A 10,474-nucleotide genomic window follows, 5' to 3' on the forward strand; every position below is an offset into this window, starting at 1 on the left:
TTTTTAAAAGGAAAGTGCATTTAAGGTTTTCAACCATCGATAGGGTAGATTCGTCGTTTAGGTGTTCCATGTGACTTTTACAATTTGGCCATAACATCTAGGCTGTGATTGGGAGATTACATTTAGTGGTATTAGAGTCTTGGTTCAAAACCTCAGACTGCATTTTTAAATCTTTTCAAAACAAGTCTGCATGCATGCATACATGAAAATGGCATTTTTGGGAAAAATAAACCATAGTATTTTGAAAAGTATTTTGTTGGAAATGACGAAGTCCGAAGGTCTGATGCTATGTCCATAGAAATAGTAATAAATCTTTAGTATGATAGTGGAGACTCCTGCATAAAATTTTTAATAAAAGAATTTTGGATTGAGGGTGTGCTAAAATATTTAAGAAAGAACTAAAAATATTCTTACGTATTGTAGATCCATAAAATATCAAAATGAATACTCATGGAATGATAACTCGTGGTAGGAGGGGTCGCAGAAGGTGACCTCTAAGGGCTCTAGTTGGGTCGACTGCGTCTTAAGAACTAGTACAGAATAATGAACAGAACGAGTATCATAGTAAACCCACTATTGAGGGTGGGAATATGGATAATCAGGATAATTACGATGAGGATGATCTTGTAACACAGGCTATATCAAGTGCTTTAAATTGGGTTGTTGCAGCCTCAATGGGTGGTGTCAGTCATGGGACGATTCCTAATAGGCTCCGCTCTAGTGGGGTAGAATTATTTAGGGGTATTGCTGGAACTACTCCTACTGTAGCTGAGAACTATATGGAGACCATCGAATGTATTTGGATGATTTGGACTACACTCCTAAGCAAAAACTTAAGGGTATTATATCCTTGTTAAGGGATGAGGCATGCAATCACTGGTTAGGGGTATGCTGCCAGAGCATATTGATTAGGCTTACTTTCAAGAGGCCTTCCAGGGTAAGTTTGTGGGTCCTCATTATGTAGAGGCCCGACGATTGGAATTTACTGATCTGAAACAAGCTTATAGAATTGTTTCTAAGTATGAGGCAGAATTTTTGAGGTTGAGCTGCTATGCACCTAGTATGGTGGCATCTGACCAGGAGAAGAGTTTCCGTTTTCAAGGAGGCCTAAGGTATGTGTAACGCCCCAGAATTTAGGCTTAGAAGTATTGGGCCTTGAGCAAGGGAACGGTTAGAAAGCTGAGCATAAAAGTCTATGTGAGCTAGGAAATGACACAAAAGTATGTTTGCTTTAGTGGTTAAGGGTCCTGAGAGGAGTTGGAAAAGTCTTGGGTTCAAACCTGGGCTTTAGCAAAAATATTGGTTTTAAGTGGAAAAAACCCTGGATGCTTAGTTGTAGGCCTTTTAAATTATTGTGTTAAAAAAATGACACAAGGAAGCATGTGGTCTAGTGGTTGTGGCGTCAATAAGGTTGCAAGGGAGCCTAGGTTCAAGTCTTGGCTCTTGCAATTTATTTTGGTTTTCTTTTAAAGGAACCCGGACTTTGGCCTTTAGACCTTTTTATTAATTGAAGATAAAATGTGACACAAAAAGGAGCCTGTGGTGTAGTGGCAAGGTGGCGTGTTGTGTAATTGTGAGGTCTGAGGTTCAAGCCCTAGGTTGCGTAATGCGGTATTAATTTTGCAGCTTGGTTCGACTAGTGGTTCTGTTGCAGTAAAATTCTGGTTGATGTGGTGTTGGAGTGATATGTGGAGGATTGGGGGAGAGATTTTAGGAGGAAAAAGGGGAGTTTGAGTTGTTGAAGGTTGTTGCCGAATTTGCTAAGGGAAAAATAGAGTATTTGGTTTTGGTCATTTCTTGAGTGTTGGTATTCTTTTCATTTGTTTAGTGGCCAAATACTGCATTTTCGAAAACTCTCTTCTTTGCTTTTGGTGCAGCGTAAGTTGCTCTTTTGGTCTATTGTGTGAAAGTCGAACTTTCTTTTACCATTCGAGTACTTTGAGCAATTTGGTTTCTTTTCTCTATTAGCCAAATACCCCTTTTGTTTTCTTCAATCACTTCACACTGTCAGTCGAATCTCTACTCATCTTTTTCTCTCCATTTCCTTTCCCTTCTCTTCCCATTTCAGTTAGCCTTGGCCAAATGTCTTGCTCACATCTTTGGTTTCATTGATTAGTTTTTGTTGGCCGAACTCACCATACCATCCTCTCTTTTTCTATTTTTCGACTTCTTTATTGTCTTTAAACTGAGTTTCTTCTTCTGCTAATCCTTGGGGTGGTTGCATACTCTGGTTATTTTCTCTCTAAATCCTGATTGTTTCCATACTCTGCCGGTGGTATATTGAGTTGATATTTGCAAGCGATCCTGACAAATCGGTATGTATTCAAAAGTTCCATCTCTTGTTCTCTATTACTATGATATGTGTGCGAATCTGTTTCCTTCTATCTTTTCACTAAAAGCCGAATATTTCTTTCCTTCATGTTCTTTGATGGCCGAATGGTGATCCCTTCCTCTTGATGTGGTGATTGATGGGTTAGGTGTTCCCAAGAAGTGAAGGGGTGCAAGGGTTACCAGGCCGTCAAGGTCCGTCCTTCTATTAATCGATTAAGTAAATCGGTAAGAGACATACGATTGTTCTTAGTCAGTGATCTAAAAGGAGTAGATCGCGTGGTACTCAATCAAGGTTGGTAGTGATTATTGTTTGGGGATTAAGTGCTTTAAACAATATTATATGAAAGATTGACTGTATGTGGAATGAATATGGGTTGGGCGCTTGAGAAACTTGGAACGGTTGCTTAAACAGGTGTGTAACCATACACCTGATTTTGTGACCGTCAAACGCGGGATAAAGGTGTGTATACACCCTGATCTGACTGTAACTTGGCAAAATTTGAAAAGCTGAAAATTCAGAGATTCGGCGGTTGAGGACATATGGGCGTGCAAATGCTCGAGTGGTGAACCGAGCCCACAGTTATGGGCAATAGACTGTAGAGGCCACCACGAGTGTTCTCGTGCTCTTTGGCCGTTATGGGCCTCGTTTGGCTAAAATAGGTCGTGTGGGCCCAATGGGCTCATGGGCCCCACATAGATAAAATCCACGTTAAGTGGCAAATACTGGACTGGGCTATGTAGTTCGCATAGTCGTGACTGAATTTGGGCTAAATGGGCTACACGAATGTGTGGGCCCACTTGGGCCAAATATGAGCCTTGGGTGCATCTACACCGTTATGCCCATTTAGGTTATTTGTGTTGCTTAAGGTGACTGTAGACCTTCAGAAAGGTTGTTAAATGATCGTAATACCCCTATAAGGTAAAATGATCGTAATGCCCCTAGAGGGTAAATGACTATTTTGCCCCTCGAGGGTAAATGACTGATTTGTGCTATGGTTTGATTGACTTAAATGTGAATGATATGACTGATTCTGAGCATGGCATACTGCATACACGACATACTACATGAGGTTGGGATCTTGAATTGGAGGAAGTGATTGATATGTGAGGGTCACACAAGTTGCATAAGACGACTGTGGACCCATCGATGGCTATAAGTCGATTATGTGATTGGCAGCTCTTCTGTAATATTGGTTAGTGTCGTAACCGGTGCTACATAAGGAGTGTAGGGATGGGTGGGTCGATTAAATCCCCAGAGGAGTGTAGGGCTGGACAGGAGATGGAGTGCAGGGTTGGTATGGTTATTTATGCATTGCATATACTGATTCTGATATTGAGATGGGCTTAGGCCCAGATATATGTGATATGTGCCATCTGATATGGGATCAGGCCCAAACGAGGCTAATGGGGGCTAAGGCCATTTGCCACCGTTACCGTAACAGGCTAAGGCCTACACTGCTACTGTTACTGTTAAAGGGCTTAGGCCTAGACTTATTTTGTTTCTTTAATAAGGGGATTACACACTGAGTTTTCGTAAACTCACCCTATTTTTAACCTTTCAGGTAATTCCCAACGTTAGACAGTTCGGAGCTGCGAGGGACTCGGAGAGGGCCACACAACTGCACATGTTTTATTCTGTTTTGCTCATTTACTTAAGCAATTTGATTTAGATTCGGCTTGTAATAAGACCTTTATAATTTCTGGATTTTAAATTTAGGAATTGATGTGGTTGTTATTTATATCTGCTAAAAGTAGAACACGATTTTCCAAAACAATAACTATTTTCTAACACTACGTTTTCTACACCTCAATTTTTAAATATCACGTTTTTGTAAATCATTTGCTTTAAATTAAGCTTCCGCAACAATAAGGTTTTGAAGGTAATAACTTTCTAATAAACCTCAATTGAAAATAAACAAACACAAACTGAGGTTTTATATAAGTTTTAAATGGCAAGAAGCTTGAAATTTCAAGAAGGGTTTTTAATGAAAACATGGTTTTTGAAAAACACTTCAATGTGACACGCCAGATTTGGGCCTAACTTCTAGGCCGAATTTGGGGTGTTACATTTAGTGGTATCAGAGCCAAGTTACAAAACTCGGCTGTGGAATGGGTTTTCAAATTTTTGGATTTCAAAAGGTTGTTTTTCAATATGTGAAGTGTTTTGAGATACTTCTTCTGAAAAGTGTGGCACACCGAGTCTCCGGCGCCGAATTCGTAAGTTTCTGAAACTGTTGTTTGTTTTCATTGAAAAGCAGTAGATAGAGATACTGTGATTTTTTAGACATTAGACTGTATTGCTACACTTAAACTTACAGCATGTTTGGTTGGGTGTATTGGCATACTAATCAGTGGGCCCCACTTAAGACACCTCTATTCCGTTGTTTGGTTCATGGTAATGCTATTACGCTTGTAACACAATACTAACCTAATCGGTGAAATCCACCGATTTGTAATACATCCCATTTGCTCAGATTAGGTGCTGCATCGTTTGCCCTCCCTGTTTTACCCTCCCGATTGGCTTCCCCATTGCGTCTCCTCTTCCTTCCTTCTACCTTCTGCCCATTTGCTCAAGTTTCGATCGATTTGCTCCCTCTGTCTCTCAACCTTTTCTTTTGTTTTTCTTTACAACCAGTCACTCTTTCTTTTCTTTTTCTCTCTGTCACTCCTTCGATTGGCCTTCTCAACCAGTCGACCTTTTTCTTTTCTTTTTTCTCTCATCACTCTTTCGATTGCTCTCAATTGGTGGGTTTCGATTCTTTGCTCTTGAAAGGTAAAGGTTACTGCCTTGTTAGTGCATTGACTTCTTCATCAATTATTGCAGTGTTAACCTAATCAGTTTCCCCTTTTTTGATTACAGGTTCTTCTTCATTGCACTCTTCCCCGATTTGCTCATTACAGGTTAGTTTCTCCGATTGCATGTTTATCTTCAACTTTTTGAGCTTCGAAGTTGCTGGAGTTACGGACTAAAGCCAAGATTTTTGTTCAAAAAGGAAGGTCTATGATGGGATGTCTGGATGAAACTAGAACCTTGAATTATGGCCAAGTTTTTGTGCAGTTTTCTGGCTCTAGATCTAACCAACGTGATATTGTTCAGGGTAAGGTAATTGTTGCCAAAAACCCCTACTTGCACCCAGGCGATGTACGTGTATTAAGGGCTGTCAATGTGCCTGATTTGCACCATATGGTCGATTGTGTTGTTTTCCATAGAAAGGAACCAGGTACGTAAAGGGCATACTCTACGTTTTCTTGCTACTTTGAGAAAGTGTTTGTTCTTCATTATACTTTGCAAAAGCTGCCTTTTATTTTGTTCCTATCGTTTTAGTGTATGATTCTAGCTTCTTCTTTTTTGTCCCTTATTGGTGGACTTATCATTGATTGTTATGCAGTAGTAAAATGCATGTTTCTTTTCATCTTGGTGGAACTTGTTGAGCATTTCCTTTACAAGCAGAGTATTATTGAATTGCAGATTAGCTATACTTGTATTCTTTTGCATATTTGTGTTAAATCCTGCCCAATTTATGGAAGCTATCTGGTGTTTTTCAGTGTCTTTACACATAATAACAAGATGGTAGGCTTGATTGTATTCGTAATATTTCACAATGCATGGTGATTTCTTGACACTAAATAGAATCAAATTTTAGACCTCATCCCAATGAATGCTCTGGGCCGATCCGGATGGTGATACTTACTTTCTCTGTTGGGACCTCGAATTGATTCCATATAAGCAAATCGATGCTATGGATTATTCACCCGCTCCAACAACCAAATTGGATCATGAAGTTACCATTGAGGTAATAGCTTTTTAGGTATTGAAGTATTTAGTTATATTCCACTTGAATTTATCTAATAGTTATGACTTTTGATTATCCTCTTCTCTTGTTATAGTTTCTTGATGCTGAAATGCATGATTCTTGCTCTCTCCCCCCTCCAACATTTTTTTCGGTTCCAAGATGTCATTGGTTTAACATTCTTCTAGATTCTTACAAGTTTATTCTGTCAATTAGCACTCGTATAATAGTTATAATGACTTGAACTGTGTGTTATTTTGAGAGTTGTTTTCAACATTATTTTTCGTTGGGTATTTTGTATAAATCCGCTTGGAATATGTGCTGAAAAGTTTCTTGATACTTAAGTTCACATTACGAAGGCTCTAAACTAGTGAAATTTTTACTCAGGCTCAAGTTTATTATTTGTATTTGTATTATGTTGTAATCCATTCTTTGTGCTTGCGTCCTTTTTTGAACTGATATCTATTGGGTTTGCTTTACTGTATTTTGTTGGGCTGTGTAGATATAATTATGAGATTTTTGATAATTGCTACATGTTGGTGTAGGAAATTGAAGAATACTTCACAAACTACATAGTCAATGACAATTTGGGAATAATTTCAAATGCTCATACTGCTTTTGCTGATAGAGAACCTGACAAAGTTGTTTTCTATTGCAGTTGACTTTCCGAAAACGGGTGTACCAGCTGAAATACCACAAGACTTGAGGGTCAAAGAATTTCCGAATTTCATGGAGAAACCAGACAAGCCAAGTTATCAATCACACAATGTTATTGGAAAGCTTTTTCGAGAGGTGAAGAACCTTGCACCCAATGAATGCTCGATTAAGTTCTTAACTCGGGAAAAGATGCAGAGGTTTTATGATCCCGACATGGAAGTTGAAGGCTTTGAGGATTATATCGACGATGCTTTCTTCTACAAAAGTAAATACGATTACAAATTGGGAATTTGATGGACTATTGCGAGGTCAAAGCGGAGGTGAAATACTCGATTGGGGTATCATGAAAATGTCGAGATCTTTTACGAAGAAAAGAGATGCAGAAGCGATCAGCATGGCAGTGAGATCATTGAGAAAGGAAGCTAGGTCATGGTTCAATGAAAAAAGAAGTGAGTTGGATGAAGAAATAGATGATGCATATGCAAAAGCCTCAGCTTGGTACTATGTCACATATCATCCAAGTTATTGGGGTCAGTATAATGAGGGAATGAATAGGGATCATTTCTTGAGCTTTCCTTGGTGTGTTTATGACAAGTTGGTCCAGATCAAGAAAGAAAATGCAGTTGTTTCGGGAAGCTTTGGATTTGTCGTCTCTGGAACATCGCTTTCAACGTGGATTGCATTTGCATTGAGGTGTTTTGGCATGTGTTTCATGTTTACTAAAGTAAGTAAACATGGGTAGCTCATGTTTCCTAACGAGACTGAATGTTATATATATAATGTATAAATATATCCAGTTTAGTTTGGATTGTGCAAGTTTTGGACCTGTTGTAAAAATAAGAAACTTGTGATCTGCAGATTCAGCATATATCATTTAAAATCCTTTGAACATAAAAAATGGGAAAAACTGTACATAACAGACAGTTAGCTCCTAATCTGACATAACATTTCACTTACAGTGTATATCATTATTAATTTACATTTAATATTAATTATTTTAAATTGTATAAATTCATATAAGAAAATTTATTATCAAGAATTGAAATTATATATTATTATTAAATTATATGTAATAATAATTATTTTAAATTATAAAAATTCATATAAGAAATTTTATTACTTATAATTATTAAGAATTTTATTAAATCATATATTTTAATTAAAATATATTTAATAATAATTATGTTAAATTATCTTTTATAGTATATGATATTATGATTTGAGTAAATTCATATAAGAATATTAATTATTAAGAATTTTATTAAATTATATATTTTAATTATAATATATTTAATAATAATTATGTTAAATTATATTTTATAGTATCATATATTATGATTTCAGTAAATTCATATAAGAATATTAATTATTAAAATTTTATTAAATTATATATTTTAATTATAATATATTTAATAATAATTATGTTAAATTATATTTTATAGTATCATATATTATGATTTCAGTAAATTCACATAAGAATATTGATTATTAAGAATTTTATTAAATCATATATTTTAATTAAAATATATTTAATATTAATTATTTCAAATTATCTTTTATAGTATCATATATTATGATTTGAGTAAATTCATATAAGAATATTAATTATTAAGAATTTTATTAAATTATATATTTTAATTATAATATATTTAATAATTATTATGTTTAAATATGATTAAATTATTTATTATTGATATTAATAATCTTATTAAAATTTAAATAACAATAACAATAATCATTTACCCAAACAAATTTATGCTAAGGGTATTCTAGTCATTTTAGTTTTTTCCATTATGCTATTACACCTCTATTCCATTCAACCAAACACAAGATTACTATTACGCCTCTATTCCATTACATTCAACCAAACAATTGATTTGCTATTACGCCTCTATTCCATTACACCTCTATTTCATTACGCCTCTATTTCATTACGCCTCTATTCCAATACAGCGAACCAAACGTGCTGTTAGAGTTTGTATTTATTCTGTGTGTATTCTAGAAATGATATGCGTGTGATATCCATCTACTCTGATGGATAGATGGTGTGGTGCGTGCTTGTATTATTAGGATCAGAGTGTACAGCGAGAGCGTAGTATGGTAGGCTAGGATGTGCGATTGTTATGACAATTGGAAATTTTGAGGACGAAATTTCTTTAAGGGGGTAGAATTGTAATGCCCCGAAATTTGGGCCTAGAAGTATTGGGCCTTGAGTAAGGGAACGGTTAGGAAGCTAAGCATAAAAGTTTATGTGACCTAGAAAATGACACCAAAGTCATTACAGGTACCTTCACTATTTACTCGATACCTTACTTTGCCTTAACTGATATATGATCTACCTATTCATATATTGCTTGTGATGTAGCTGTAAAATTGGGGATTAGGGTAGAGAAAACTGAAAACATTGTCACTATAGTAAGTCCTTTAGGATCCTCAATACTTGTGAATAAAATTTATAAATGATGTCCTTTAGAGGTTCAATGAGAGATTCTTTTTGTCGACTTAATGGAACTTCCTTTTAATGAATATGATCTAATTTTGGGGATAGACTGGTTGGTTGAGCATCAAGTCTATTTAGATTGTGCACTAAATAGGGTACTTTAGTGACAGAAAGGATATTGTGAAGTGTTTTTGGCTTATGTCCGAGATGCAAGCGTCATTAATCCTTTAATTGATAGCATTTTTATAGTAAGGGAATTTCTTGATTATTTTTCGAGGAACTTCTACGGTTACCTCCAGATTGGGAAGTGGAATTCGGTATTGAATTGTTGCTAGGAATGGCACCGGTGTCCATTGCTCCCTACCACATGGCACCTAAAGAACCTAAAGAGTTGAAGGTACAGTTGCAAGAATTGTCAGATAGGGGTTTTATTAGGCCAATATTTCGCCATGGGGGCACCAGTATTGCTCGTGAAGAAAAAAGATGGTACATTTCAGTTATGCATTGATTACTGACAGTTGAACATGCTAACTATTAAGAATAAATATCCTCTACCAAGGATTGATGACCTATTTGAACAATTCAGAGGTGCAACTGTCTTTTCCAAGATTGATTTAAGATTCGGGTACTACCAACTTAAGGTAAAAGAATTTGATATTACCAAGACTGCCTTTAAGACTCGTTATGGACATTACGAGTTCCTTGTCATGCCTTTTGTGTTAACTAATGTGCTAACGGTCTTAATGGATCTTATGAATCATGTCTTTCAGTCCTTCCTTGATTAGTTCTTCGTTGTATTCATTGATGACATCCTAGTGTACTCCAAGATAGAAACTGAGCGTGATGAACATTCGAGGGTGGTCTTACGGATATTTTGTGAAAAGTAACTTTTTTCTAAACTCAGTAAGTGCGAATTTTGGTTGAAAGAAGTAATTTTTCTAGGTCACATGGTATCAGCTGAAGGGATTCATAAAGATCCCAAAAAAGGTAATTTTTCTAGGTCACATGGTATCATAAGCCATCTTAGATTGGAAGCAACCGAAGAATGTCTCAGAGATTCAGAGTTCTCTGGGTCTCACTGGGTATTATCGAAGGTTTTTTGAGCACTTTTCCTTAATAGTAGCCCTATTGACTAAGCTATTGAGGAAGAACACTCCATTTAAATGGGGAGAAGAGCAGCAAGCTAGTCTTGAGAAGTTAAAATTTGTGTTGATGAAAGCTCCTGTTCTAATTCAACCAGAATCTAGTAAGGATT

General features: G+C 36.2%; 1 pseudogene; it reads left to right on the forward strand.

The window, feature by feature from the left end:
- Positions 1-590: 590 nt before the first annotated feature.
- LOC128041088 (RNA-dependent RNA polymerase 1-like) lies at positions 591-7,471 on the forward strand (annotated as a pseudogene).
- The last annotated feature ends 3,003 nt before the right edge of the window (positions 7,472-10,474 follow it).

The sequence above is a fragment of the Gossypium raimondii genome, chromosome 5 (assembly GCF_025698545.1).
Source record: "Gossypium raimondii isolate GPD5lz chromosome 5, ASM2569854v1, whole genome shotgun sequence".
NCBI lineage: Eukaryota > Viridiplantae > Streptophyta > Magnoliopsida > Malvales > Malvaceae > Gossypium > Gossypium raimondii.